The sequence below is a fragment of the Antechinus flavipes genome, chromosome 2 (genome assembly GCF_016432865.1).
Source record: "Antechinus flavipes isolate AdamAnt ecotype Samford, QLD, Australia chromosome 2, AdamAnt_v2, whole genome shotgun sequence".
NCBI lineage: Eukaryota > Metazoa > Chordata > Mammalia > Dasyuromorphia > Dasyuridae > Antechinus > Antechinus flavipes.
In genome coordinates this window covers 663317785-663332151 of record NC_067399.1, presented here as the reverse complement: position 1 = coordinate 663332151, position 14367 = coordinate 663317785, and the positions used below count along the sequence as shown (strand labels likewise).

The 14367-nt window shown below is 41.6% G+C and overlaps 1 protein-coding gene across 2 annotated transcripts in view; it reads left to right on the top strand.

The window, feature by feature from the left end:
• Positions 1–14367, top strand: part of ARID5B (AT-rich interaction domain 5B) — a 209840-nt gene that overhangs the window by 48277 nt on the left and 147196 nt on the right. The window lies entirely within an intron of this gene.

The following is a 14367-nucleotide window of genomic DNA, read 5'->3' as shown; positions in this document are numbered from 1 at the left end:
TGCAGAATATCGTATTTTTAGAAATGAAGCTTCTCAAGTAGTGGGATTGTTTCAGGCAGAGAGTGCTGGGCTCTGATGTGGTCCAGCATGATTGGACGGCCCTACTGGAGATGGGAGAGCATTTCAGAAGCTGGGGGCTGGCTGGGATGGCAGTCAAGGTCTGGGGAATGGAGGCCAGAAGAAAGGAAAATGTTCACTGATTAAATATCTGATGGGCAGGAGGAGGCAATTGAGATAGGAAAGGTGCTGGATGGAGACTGGGATGGGGAACTGAATTCTGGGAAGTCTGGATCTTAATGGGCAGACAGTGGGGAGCCACCGATGGTTCTTGGTGAGGGCAGCAGCCTAATCAGAGCAGTGCATTAGGAAGAATAATCTATCGGTGATATAGAATGGACACTGGGATACGGGGGAAGAAAATGGAAGGCTGAGAGATCTCTTAAGGGGCTGTTGTAAGACCCTGATGAGGATCCGTATTAGTGTGGAGGCAGTGAGGATGGAGAGAGGGGACGGACTCGGGAGCTAGGGGAGAGGCAGAATCAGCTTTCTATGATCCCAGCCAGGTGTCCCCCCATTTCTGCAGGCAGAGGGGCAGCAGCCAGTGGGAAGAACAAGCTATGAAGAAAGGCTTTAAGGAGAGGCAGGATTCTGTGAGGGGCTGGAACCCAGAACCTGGGGCATGGAGGAGACCACCCCAGGGAAGGCAGTGCTGGAATGCCATAGCAATGGAAGTGGCCCGAGAGTCCGTGAATTCCAGCTCTGGCACGTCCACGTGGGTCAAGTGCCTTCACTTCCCTGGGACTCAGTTTCCTTATCTGTAAAACAGAGAAAATTGAACTGGAAGACCTCTGCACTTCTGTGTGACCTTGGGCCAAGGTGATAAACCTCCCTGGGCTGCATTTTTCTTTTCTTTTAAATGAGAAAAACCTCTGAATTCCCTTTTGGCCGGAAGTCTGTGATCATTCCCAACATGGGCCGTCTGATCCTCTGACTGCTGAGCCCCCAGACTCCTGCAAGGGCTTAAAAGCCGCCTTGAGGTGCTTTTCATTCTCCAGTCTACTTCGTACCTCTCCTGTTGTTAACTCGGATTTGATTTGATTTTTTGGTTACTTATTTGATGGCGCATGAAATTTAAAGGCTTGTCAGCGTAAACTTCGATGCTTTTTGTAACTGGTGACATTCGGATATTCTTTCCCACCACCTGGGGTAGAAAGGGCCGTGGGCGCAGCTGTGGCACTAACTACCATGAGGTAGGCTTCTTTTCCATCAGTTTGTAAAACTCGGGACCATATAAAATTAGTTCCTTTAAAAAATTTACAGCTGAAGATGGTTTTCTAGTGTGAAATCATTTGGGAGGCCGAGCCTCTCGGCTCACTCTTTCTAAAATCCCGGAAGGGCCCACGAGGGACAAATCTGGGCGAAGGCAAATGGATGCTCTTTAAAAGGAAAAGCCCCCCAATACGGGCGGACCCTCTCATCTGGCTTCCATTGCCTAAACTCTAGGAGCCCGAGCGTGTCTGGGAATGGGCTGGTCCAAACATTGAAATATGGATAGCACGCCTCCTTTAAGATGCTTGGTAATGATTTTATGAGCACGTTGGTAGTCAGAGCATTACATGTGGTTTGAGAAATGGGTCTGGATATGCTTGGCAGGCAATATTATTCCGGGAGAGTACGAAAGGCCATCTTTTTTTTGACTGTTCGACTTCGTTATGCAGTGAAAGAGAAAGATAATTCAGCCGAGCATCGCGCTGCGGACTAGAGACACTGCATTTCAGAATACAAATATTACCGAAGGTAAATGAATCATTAAAAGGGAACAGTCAGAAATATCTGACGAATGAACTCCCGGAATCTCTGCTGGAATATATTTTCCCCTTTCGTGGACAGTCCCTTAATCCGGGTGCTAATAGTATCAGTTCTGTGTTTAAGATGCCAAAAAAGCATTTCTATGGACACAGTGCAAATGATGGGTAATTGTGTCTTACGGGGCTATAAATACATGGAAGGGATTTGGTGATATCATAATAAAGCCGGCGCAGAACTAGAGTGGTTTCTAATGTTACCAGAACCTTGAGAAATATTTACAGCCTTGTTCACAGTGCTACAGTTTTAGGGCCCTATTCTTTTGGTGAGACGTGCTTCTCATTCCCATTAGAGCCAGTGGGAGTTAGACATGTCTGTCTAGGGGAGAATAGCCCCTCAGTCTGGATAATACATGGAGCTCCTAACAAATCCAAAATACAATTAAAGAGAAAGAAAACGTTCCCTCTTGTCCTCCTTTCAATGTCTTCATGTCCTCTTCCCCTCCTTTGAAGGATGTTTCTAAAAGGCAGACAGTGACCAGACCACTTTGCTCTCCATTTTGGCCAGAGCTGGGCTGCTGTTGTTATTTTTTTTAATTTTTTTAATGCTATTTCTGATTTTTTTTTTTTTGGAGGGGGGGGGAGAATGAAGCAATAATCATCAGGGCCCATTGTTTCCATAGCCCCACCTCCCGCCCTCTTTGTGCGAGATGAAGAAATTTTTAGGTACGTGGGCAGCTGGGCCTTGATTCATAGAAAGGAAGACCCTTTTTCAATCGAATGAGAATGAGATGACTAAAATGAAGAGGGTGCACCCCTCAAACCACAGCCCTTATGATACCCTCCCCCGGGTGCTCCGCTGGGGATACTGTGACCTGCCAGAGAGCTAACCTCAAGGCCAGTATAATAAATCAGCCTAGCAGATGGGTTTAAGGAGAGGTTGGAGGTATAGTGGGAAAAGCACTAGCTTTACAACCAAAAGTCCAGGGTTCAAATCCTGTGTGACTGATATATTTTTTCTCAATTTTCTCTTAATTTTCTTTCTTTCTTTTTTATTTTATTTTTTTATTTTTCTCATTACATGTAAAATTAGTTTTCAACATTTATCTTTGTAAGATTTTGAGTTCCAAGTTTTTCTCCCTCTCCCCCTTATCTCTGCCCTCCCCAAGCCAGCAAGCAATGGTTGTACATGTACGATCATGTTAAATATATTTCCATGTCAGTGTGACTGATAATTCCTTTTTGACTTTGGGCTAACCATTTTTCTTCTCGGGCCTCCATTTCCTTGTCTTTGAAATGAGGAGACTGGATGAGAAAGGCTCTGAGGTCCCCTCCAGCTCTAGATCCTTCTCCTTTTATTTTACAAGAAGCGGGCCCTTGGCGCCCTCGCCACCTTGACCGCCATGTTTTATGTCTGCCCGGTGCCTCACCTAGCGGATCAGACGCTGGAGTCGGGAGGCTCCGAATTCCAGTGCTGCCTCCGATCCCTTCAAGCCCTGTGACCTTGAGTGGGCAATCCCCTCCCCTCAGCCTCAGGTTCATAATTATACTATTATAATGGCCCCCGCCCCGCCGGGCGGACAGGAGAAGAACGCATTTGAGAAGTCCTTGGCAAACTTTGAAGGGCCGAGTAAATGCCGTTCTTCTTGTTAAACTCCAATTTTGCCCATTTTTTTAGATCCTGGAAAAGAATCAATCCATAAAGAGATTGGGGACCCTAAGCCTTTTGGTTATTAGTGCCAAGCTGTAACCAGCCATGCTCCCAAGGACTGCCCTTAGTCTGGGAGGCTTTTTTTACATTATTTATCCTTCAAATCCTCTTTAGATTACAGCTAATATAATTTGATGTAAAATAAAAATCCCAGCTTTGGGGGGAGGAGGGGCCAGTCAGCTCCCGGCCTGATTTGGGGCCACGGCGGGGCCCAGAGGGTCCCCGAGTTCCCGAGAAGGAGGATTTCAGAGGTCTCTGCAGCAGCCTGCCAGTGTTCCTTAGGACATTTAGCAGAATAGAGCTCCAAGAACCATCGAAGTCACATTCTGCTCAAATGTACCATCTAAAAATAGTTTCATCTGCAGTGTGAACACAGTTTCATATTTATACTAGCATCTGGCCTAAGGAATTGAATACTTCGTTCTTTGAATAGCTTCACTCCAGCTCTCGAATACTTGGTGACTAGAAAATCTCCCCACAGTCAAACACCTTGTTTACATAAGCATATTTAAATGCAAACAAGCGTACTTGAAGATGCAGAGGAAAAAAATATTATTTTGAGCTCCGATGGGGCTTTGGGGATGGGTTTTTTTTTTTTTTTTTTGAAGGGAGGGGGAGGGAGAATCATTATAAAACATCAGAGCTTAATAAAGGATTTCTGGGACACCCACTCAGTTTTCATTCTCTCTCCTTCTAGATTTGGCCCACAGAGGAGTAAGTGATTTGCACAAGGTAGGGGGACGTAGGGCCCGTGGAAAGCACAGTCAGAGGGAAAGGTTTGAGAGGCAGCCGATGGCAGAGCGTGGCAATAATAGAAATTGAAGGCCAGAGGTTCTCGGCCTTCCTCAGCCACCCAGTGCCCCGGGCCCAGAAATCATTGGCCAGCGAGCAACGGATGGACTCTCATTGGGCACGGGGGAATCCTAAGGGTTCGTCCCCATGAAGAAACATGTGAAAGTAATGTACTCCACAGGTAAACATTACAGACGGATGGCTAATGATTAGCTCTTAGTAGTCCAAAGGGGCAGAACATTTTTTAATAGTTTTATGACCCTTGCCCAGACTTTATTCAAGGGAGATGATAAATGTAAAATTACACATTTCAGACCCACGGCTCCTTTGAACATCCTTGGTGAAGGGTCACTTGGAACCTTCTCCATGTGCTAATTTTATACGGGTAGGGGCAGGCAACATGGCACCGTGGAGCGATCATTTAATTTCTCTAAACCTCAGTTACTTCACCTGTAAAATAAGGAGACTGATCTAAGGGGTCCCTAAGGTAGTTTCTAATTCCAAGTCTTGTTAGTCTGAGAGTCAGCATTGGAGAATGGGTAGAGTCAGCTTTCAAACCCCAGAGACCCAGGTTCAGATTCTGCTTCTGACACATAGTGGCAGCTCCTTTAACCCCTCTGATCTTTCTACCCCTAAACTGCTGCATTGATAGAGGGAGTTTTTTCTTCCAAGAAGTCTCCATACTAATAAAGTCACAGAGCATGCGTCAATCTGTAGATATTTATATCACATATAAGTATATGAACATGCACGTGCACACGCATGGGATATGGACACACGCGTGGTATTGACATGTACATGTTTATGGTACATACATGCCACATGAAGGTGAAAGTTTGTCTGGTGGCCCAAGGCCATAGCAGGAGTAGGAAGGCCTTTCTAAGTTTGATAGGCTTGGAGTTTGGGGATATCCCAATGACCTACTAAGTTCATAGAGTTTTATCACTTCCAGGTGACTTGTATTTATTTATTTATTCATTCATTCATTTATTGCCACAGTCAGCTCCTAAAACTGCCCATCAAGGTTTGGAGCGATCAGGAAGGCCCTGTGTCAGCGGAGAGAATGAAATCTCTCTGACTTGTGAAAAATGGAGCTCACACTAAGGCATCCTTGCAAGTTGGAATTCTTGCCAGAATTGGAACCCCAGCCCCCCGGAGTAACCGAGTCCTCCCTGACTTGGCTTCTTCCCAGTTTAGGGAGCGTTGTGGGAGGAAGGTTGGTGCTTTCACATCGGGAGTCCCCGTGATATGGCCACGGCATAGCTGACGTACCCAGGCAAACATTTTGTGGGGCAATGACCTGGCAAGCTGCAGTAGCTCAGGGTGAGAACTGTTTTCCTAGATTTAATTTCCACTCAGCCCAGTTCAAGTCCCATCTTTTCTAAAGCTCAGCCCAGCCTGGCCCATAGTGCTCCCCACCTCCACTGATTCATAGACTCTCTCCAGCTGTAGGGAGTTTTCAACCTGAGTTCCTTCCCTACAGTCTTCTTGCTGTATTTCAGTAAAGTCATTTCCTGGGACATGACTTCCCACAACAGCCAGTTCCGTTGCTAGAAAGCTAGAATGATTAGCAACTTTTTCTGTCTTCCTTCTAGAATTTCCTGTAACTTTTACTGTTGAGGCCCAAATCTGCTTTCTGAAGCGCCACAGAAATTTTAATCTGTTTTCCTCATCTGCGTTTCAGATACTTGAGGACAGAGACCCAAACAGCCCTAAGTATCCCTCTCCTTCCTTCTCTTCCCTTCCCTCCCTTCTCCTTTCCCTTCCCCTCTTTCTTTTCCTCTCCTCTTCTCTCCCCTCCCTTTCTCTTTCCTCCCCTCCCCTTTCTTCCTTTCCTCTCCTCCCATCCCATCCTCTCCCCTTCTCTCCCATTCCCTCTCCTTCCTCCCCTTCCCTGCCCTCTTGTCCCTTCTCCTTCCCTTCCCTCCCCTCTCCTTCCTCTCTTCCCTTCCCCCTCCCCTCCCTTCATTTCTTTCAGCTGTTCCCCATTGGTTATGGCTTCCAGATGCTTCATCATCTTCACAGCCCTTTTCTGAACATGCTTTACTTTGTCCCAATATTAAGAAACTGAAATCGGCTAATGGCTTATTTAGTCCTGCCCAAACACCGTAATGATCCTTGAAGAACTTATTGTGTTTCTCCCATTGCCCATGAAAGATTTGTTAACAGAATGTCCTTGAAAGGCATCATATTTCCAAATCATTGCTCCTACAAGTACCATGTCTTCTCCGTTTGGGGTAGTGGAAAGCACCCAGATCTTAGACCCAAAAGACAAATTCAAATCTTGGCTGTATAGATAGCCTACTCACTGTGTGACCTTGGTCAGGTCACTTCATCTCTGAGTGTGTTACTCATCTGTAAAATGGGCCAGGAGCATCAGCATTAGCTGGCTTACAGGATTATTGTGAAGAAATTTTTTTTTTTTAAGTTTTAAAATGTTACAGAAACATGAGTTGTTATTATTTTATAGCATAATGAAAAATATTGGTCTAAATGGCTAAGAAATCTACATTTACTAGGAAAGGCAACCTCCCCCAAAACCCCCCAAACGACTCACTCCTGCCAAAAAAGAGAGAACAAAAACTCAACTTATTTGTGATATGATGACCCTGATTTTTCTTTTCTAAAGAAACCACGGGCAGGTTTTCTGCCTTGCTCATTTACAGATGTAACAATAGACTGTTTGGGCATCGGTCTGAATTAGGGCAGTGCCCCTGACCAATGAGAAGGGACGCCCATTCCATGCCAGTTCTCTTTGGACCTATGAGAAACAGTGCTTTAATATCTCCCTCCCTCTGCCCCCCAAAAGATTTCTATTTTTAGACTTTTTGTGGCTTTCTAAAGTCTTTAGCCAAAGTGAATAGAACAATAATAAATTGGTTTCACATTTCTGCCCGTGGAATTGTTTGTTTAGCATTTTCTATAAAACAAGAGACCTTCCGTACCCATGAAAAGACTGGATTTTGATTACCTATGAGATTTGAAATGATTTCTAATCTTGCCACAACTGTCAACTTCTGCTGTATATATGAAATGTTTCATTTTCAAAGAGACTGTCAGGATATTTAGTAGATGGTCGTCCCTCCCCTACACCCTTTCTTCTCCTTTTTTTTTTTTTTTTTAATAAAATGCTTTGCTTTTTACTTTCTAAGAAAACAGGGCCATTCATTTTCTTCTTTGCAGATAAAAATTGCTGTAAGTCATCTGAGGCTTGTCTTCTCAGGGTGTTTCTGCATCAGCTGCTTTTAAGATGTATCTATAGTCCATAGCACAGCACTTGGCGCATAGTAGGTACTTAAATGCTTGTTGACTTGAAAAATTACTGACTCTCACACACCTAATAATGTTTTCTTTGTTGGTTGAGTTTTATTCCTGATGAGATTGAGAAATTTTCTTTTCATTTTTTTAATTAAAGCTTTTTATTTTCAAAATAGATGCATGGATGATTTTTCAACGTTGACCCTTGCAAAACCTTGTGTTCCAAATTTCCCCACTTTCCCTCCACCCCCTCTTCTACATGGCAAGTAGTCCAACATATGTAAAACATGTGCAGTTCTTTTATACATATTTTCACAATTATTAATCATTCTGCACAAGAATAATCAGATCAAAAAGGAAAAAAAATGAGAAAGAAAACAAAATGTAGCAGACAGACAACAACAAAAAGAGCGAACCATACTCAGTCCCCACAGTCCTCCCTAAGGATGCAGATGGCTCTCTTCATCACAAGACCATTGGAACTGGCCTTAATCACAGTTGAAAAGAGCCATCAGGATGGATCATCATATAGTATTGTTGTTGAAGTATATCATGATCTCCTGGTTCTGCTCATTTCACTCAGCATCAGTTCCTGTCAGTCTGTCCAGGCCTCTCTGAGATCAGTAGATAAATTTTCAAAACAGAGAGCAAGTGGGAGGGAATTGTAGAATCGGAAATCATCCACTCACTGAAATACTGAGCCTTATGTCAACTAGTAGCCTTCCCCAGAACCAGGTGGTGAAACTGACAGTGAAAAATCCTCTTCTTGGATGACCCGGGGAGCCATTTTCTTTTCTGATGAAGGCATAAGTAGACATTCTATGGGAATTGTGAGTCCTTCAAGATTCTCGATAGGAATAGATTGGCCAAAAGCAGGAAAGATTAGCCCTGGAACTCACTTAACCCACTTAACTCATCCTCAAGTTTAATTCTCACAACTTGGTTCTCTGTGAGAATATGTCTTCTAGGACATAAGGCCAGTAGTTTTTTTTTTTTTTGTTGTTGTTGTTGTTTGTTTGTTCTTTTTATTTTTCATTTATTTATTTATTATGGGGTTAAGTGGCTTGCTCAGGGTCACACAGTTAAAAAGTGTTAAGTGTCTGAAGCCAGATTTGAATTCAGTTCTCCTGTCTTCAGGGCTGGTACTCTATCCACTGCATCACCTAAGACCAGTAGTTTTTAATGTTAAGAATACAATTACTTCTGTATGGACATGTATACATATATTGTATTTAACTTATACTTTAACATATTTAACATGTATTGGTCAACCTGTCATCTGGGAGAAGGGGGAAAGAGGGGAAAAATTGGAACAAAAGGTTTTGCAAAACTACCATGCATATAACTTGTAAATAAAAAGCTATAATAATAAAAAATAAAGAAAGAAAAAAAAAGAATACAGTTACTTGATGGCATGTTTCTCTGTTGAGGTTAGCAAATCTGCTGCAAGCTATTTTCAGAACCTCAAGATGTAGCCCTTTATCCCCTTTTTCAGATGAATAAATAATGAGGTTCCTAAAGAACTAGTCTTTATGAAGAGAAAGGAAGATTTAGATAGTAGGAATACAAATGGATTTATGATATTAACTAAAAAACAGAAAGTATGCCTGAAACTCAGTCTGTGGACTATAATTTGGTCTACATTATATAATTTGTGTGTGTGTGTATACTATATGTATATATGTGTGCATTTATTATATATTCATGAACATATACACAGTTTATATTGTTGCCAACTGACAAAACTGATCTGGATCTAGGTTTGAAATGTGTGATTTGAGGGGGACAGCTAGCTGGTGCCGTGAACGAGCACCAGCCTTAAAGTCAAGAGGACCTGAGTTCAAATCTGGCCTCCGACACTTAACACTTCCTGGTTTTGTGACCCTGGGCAAGTCACTTAACCCCAATTGCCTAAGGGGGGTAAAAAAAAAAAAAAAAAGAAAGGTGTGATTTGAAAATCCTGAATCTTGAAGAGATAGATAGAGCCTTGAAGATGACTTTAGCTTTTCCTCATCCTTAAATGAGAGATTTTCTCTTTGACTTTTATATCTCCTGACTTGCTGGCAAAGGGTGAATCATAGGCCACAAGAATTAGATGGTACTGTAGGATTTCAGCAAGTCATAGTTTCCTAGATCATACATTTTTCAGAGTTGGGACCATCAGATTCAGCTCTTTGTTTTCCCAAGTGACAAAAATCAGGAACAGAGAAGAAAAATCATTTTCAGAAGATCAACCAGCTAAGGGGAGATCTGGTGCTCAAAGCCAGGTCTTCTGGCTCTCAAACCAGTGTTTTCCTACTACATTGGTCTCTCTCAGTAAATAGTGGGAAATTATGCAGAGATCTTTATTTGAAGCAATATAAAGGGAAGCTCTTCAGTATAAATCAGAACCTCCCCACTTAAGATTAAAAAAAATTGTTGTGGCCCCAAAGGATGATGGGAAGATGAATAGTAAGTATCAGGAGGCGATCGCATTTTACCAATGATAACTTACACTTAGGAAGAGGAGAGAAAGATATTATTGAGGAAATATATGACTGGAAGAAACAGTGATTCATTTCTATAAGGAGGGTGGGGGTGACAGATACATAACCCAAGTATTGTATAGGTAACTGTATATTGGTTAAAGACTTCGAAGAAGGTCTCTAGCAGTTAGTTAGAGATTCCCTCTGGGTATCACAAGGTAAGAAGGTCTGAATGATTAGATCTGTGCCCTGGGAGGGAGTCATCCCATTAATGAGATATTATGTATGGGGGAGCAGTGTACTTTGCCTCTGCATGTAACACAGAACCAAAACTTGTTAATAGATGACTAATCAACCAACTTATTAATCCTCCAGAAGATGGACTTAATTTTTTTTTGAGGGGGGATATATACATATATATATATATATATTTTTTTTTTTTTTTTTTTTTTCTGGACTAAAAACTTTAATTATATGAGGGCTCAAAGGGAATGAAAATATTTGATAACCCAACTTCCCGATATGAAATACAAAACTTGTGAATTTCTGACGTGAAACACAAACAAACCTTCCCAGAAGTATGGCTAGAAGTTTATCTAAGATCCGAGATTACAATCTAGTGAGGGGGTGGAAGGAGAGGTTGGTGGAGGGATATCCAAGTTTGGATGAGACGCAGGTGAATTATATCAGTTAATATAAATCCAGAGGAGAACTCTTAAGGCAAATGTGATGAAGAATTTGATGAAAGAAAGATCATTTTCAGTTGGGGAGACTGGAGAATGATTCATAGAGAAGATAATGTCTGGGATTAGTCTTGAAGGAAGTCAGTCAGTCAACCGACATTTCACTAAGCACTTACTTTGTTTCAGGAAGAAAAGGACTTTAGTGGGATAGGGGTAGGGGCCATTCTAAGCATGGGGGATAGGATGAGAGAGGACCAGGTGGGAATTGGATGTAGAGAAGAGATTCTAGGTAAGAATGGGGTATAGGAAGGAATAAGGTTGTAAAGATAGGGGTATAACAGACAGTGGAGAACCCTGAATAAGAGTACAGAGATTTCTAATACTTTTTGTGTCCTGGGCCCTGTTCGGCAGTCTGGTGGAGATTTTGGATACCTTTTAAAATGATTGTTTTAAATACATATAATAAAATACATAGAATTATAAAAGAAATTAACTAACTATACTGAAACATAGTTATAAAAAATTTTAAGCAATTTATGATTAAGAACTTCCTGTATAATACAATTCCAGCCCATCATTGTATAGGAAGAAAATAATCAGTGAGGATGATCTTACCAAAATAAATGATTTGGGGAGCAGTGATGCAGTCAGAAATGTATTTCGGTCTGGTGCTTGATTCCATTATCTTGCCACCTTGGGGTAGATGATTCTTAGCCGTTTATCCCCAGAATTTCTCCATAGAGCTCTTCAAATACTTGAAGCCTTCCTGTAAACCTTTATTATTTGCGGATACCAGAACAACACTAAGGCTCTCCATTTTTTAACCTCCGGCCTCGTCGCACAACTTCCCTCCTCCTCTTTTGGGGGGTCATTTAATGCAAATCATCATTGAGCATATGCTTCGGTCACTCATGTAGATACCTACACCATATCCTTCCTTTGAGCTTTGGATCCCTTGAAGTTTTGCTTCTTTGGAGATCATCGTCATTCATGATTTGTAGCCATATGTTGTAGCATCCGAGGAAGAATATCGGTATTAGAAAGATGGGCTTTGGTGGAAAGAAGCAGCTTGGGATGATTGAAAGGCACACATTATTTCCCAAATGGGAACCATTCCACTCCCCTGCTCCTCTTCAATTCTAGGCTTGGCTCATTGTTCATCCCCAGTCTCCAAGATAAATGTACTGAGAACATATATGTACTGACAAGTCTAGTACATACATCCCTGCCCTGACCCTACTGATGGACCAACCCATTGAACTATTTCTTTAATTCTATCTCCTAACCTAGGAATACAGGAATATATAAGTATATATAATATATGTGTGTATGTATTTATATTTATGTGTGTATATATGTATGTATATATGTGTGCATATGCACATATATAACATACTCTGTTGTTTTTTTGTTTTTTGTTTTTTTACTGCATGAATGGCCAAATTTATCTCTTTGAATGATCCCAGTGGTCACTGAGGAAACTCTAGAGTCTTCTGGGACCTGACGTAACCAGTGCAAAATCATCCACAAAGAAAAGCCTGTGGAAAATCTCATCATCTGAGGGAGTCTCCCTTCCATGTAGATTTTGCACACGGAGACCTCTAGGACAGTGGCAAACATCCCTTAGAACTTGACTCTTCACTTTGTGTCTTTTTTGATGATGGTGTTTGGAGGATCATTGAACCAACAGCAACATAATTCACTAATTTCGTAATCTTTGTTGTGTGGATATTTTTCCTTAGCATCAAACCTTTTTTTTTTTTCCTTCCTTTAAATCTAGGACCTATGAATGCATGTAGGGAGGGCCCGGGAGGAAACCTAAGATAAAGTCAAGACAAATAATGCACGGGGTCAAGTCGAATAATTCTTAAGATTTCCAACTCAAAACAAGGATCGTTGGATTCCAAAGCAAACTGTAGAATAGACAAAGATTCAACATATGTCTAAGATATAGAAGGATTATTGTGTCTGTTTCAGATGTAATTTCATGCCTGAGAATTTACATTGAAGGAAAATTGGTCTGGATCACATTAGTAAGAGCCCTGTTTTGCTGTCAGCTTAATTAAATGGAAATTGTTGGCAAGAGCACTGAGTAGGTTTATAGGAGTAATGCTCTTTCGTATGTTGGAACATGAAACTGTTAGGTCTTCCAGTTTGAAAAGGACACACAAATGAAACCAGTGATTCATTTCTGTTTACACATTCCCAACTAGTTTACAGTGACCTTAATAATAAATGAATTACAATGAGAAGTTATGTGTGGTTTGTGGGATAATAGTTTGATTCTGATTTTTGGTGACGAAGTTAGAATTTGTTTCATCTATTTGTTTGTTACCTCCCCCCCGCCCCAATACTTTCTTCTTCAAAGGATCTGTCCCCCTCGGTGGTTCGGAGTTAAAATTAAAAGGTGGGGAGCGAATGTTGTGTTTGCTTGTTATAAGTTGTTGTCAGAAGAGGGAAAAAAATAAAAATAAGGGGGAAAAAGAAAAGGAAAAAATACCCTTGAACAGTGATTTATCTGTTAACTGTGGTTGGCATCTTGCCTTTTGGCATTAATTTTTTGAGAGAAACATATTTGGTTTACTTTAATAGGCAAAAGCACTGAACTTGATTTGGAAAAAAAAAAGAACAAGCTTTCTTTTCCCTTTTTCAGTTTGCTTTCTTACATGATGACATTCTGTGTCATTTTACCCTCGTAAAACAATTCTGATTTGAGAGGGAGGAAGAAGATGGAGGCTTTGGTTCAAACTCTTTCTTTTCTTGGATGAGATACCAAGATCCTTCTCTTTTGTGTCCTGCAAGAGAAAAAAAAATAAAGGGCCAAAAATGAAATTTTAACAATCAGTAGTTCTGTTTTTCTAGAGGCAGAATGGCCTTGACACTCAGAAACCCTTGTTGGGGCCTTGGTGGGCCCCGCTGGTAGGGCCAAGCTTCAGGATGTCACTGTGGGCCCTATGGAAGGGGAGATTTCAACTTCAATAAGAGCCAAATCTATAGGGAAAATGTCATCTTGCATGGAGAACCTCATGTGAAATTTGCTTTAATAGGCATAGTTAGGAGATTTCACATTTTCAAGGAGTAATAAAGGTTTTTGAGGGTAATAAGAAGGATATAGCGAACCCGTGATCGTAGATTTAGAACTGGGGGCGATCTTAGGGACTGTCTGGTCCAACTGAGGTCCAGAAGGGAAATGGCTTACCCACATTCCAATAAATTACAGAGACAGAATTTTGAGCCCGGCTTCCCCAAGTCCACATAGAACAGTCTTTTCTGATGTGCCATACATACCCAGTTTGGCTTTTTGTGTGTGTGGTTCCATGTGTTGGTTCGGAGTTAGTACTGAAAAAACATCCTCTCTACCATGTTCTCTGGAAAGCCCAATTCCACTCCCCATCCCTGTGGTTTCTCACACCAAAACATCTGTCCCCAGCGCTGCTATCTGTTATGTACCCTACTAGAATATAGGCTCCTTGAAGACAGGGAGATATCTCCCACTTCTGTCAATGATTGGAACATATCAAACTTCAAAAGTGCTCTTTTATTCATTTGGTTATTATTCCAAGATTCATTTAAATCCCACAAACATCCATTGATTGTTTATTCTGTCCATCACTTTGCACAATGCCTGGCACACAGTAGGCACTTCATAAATG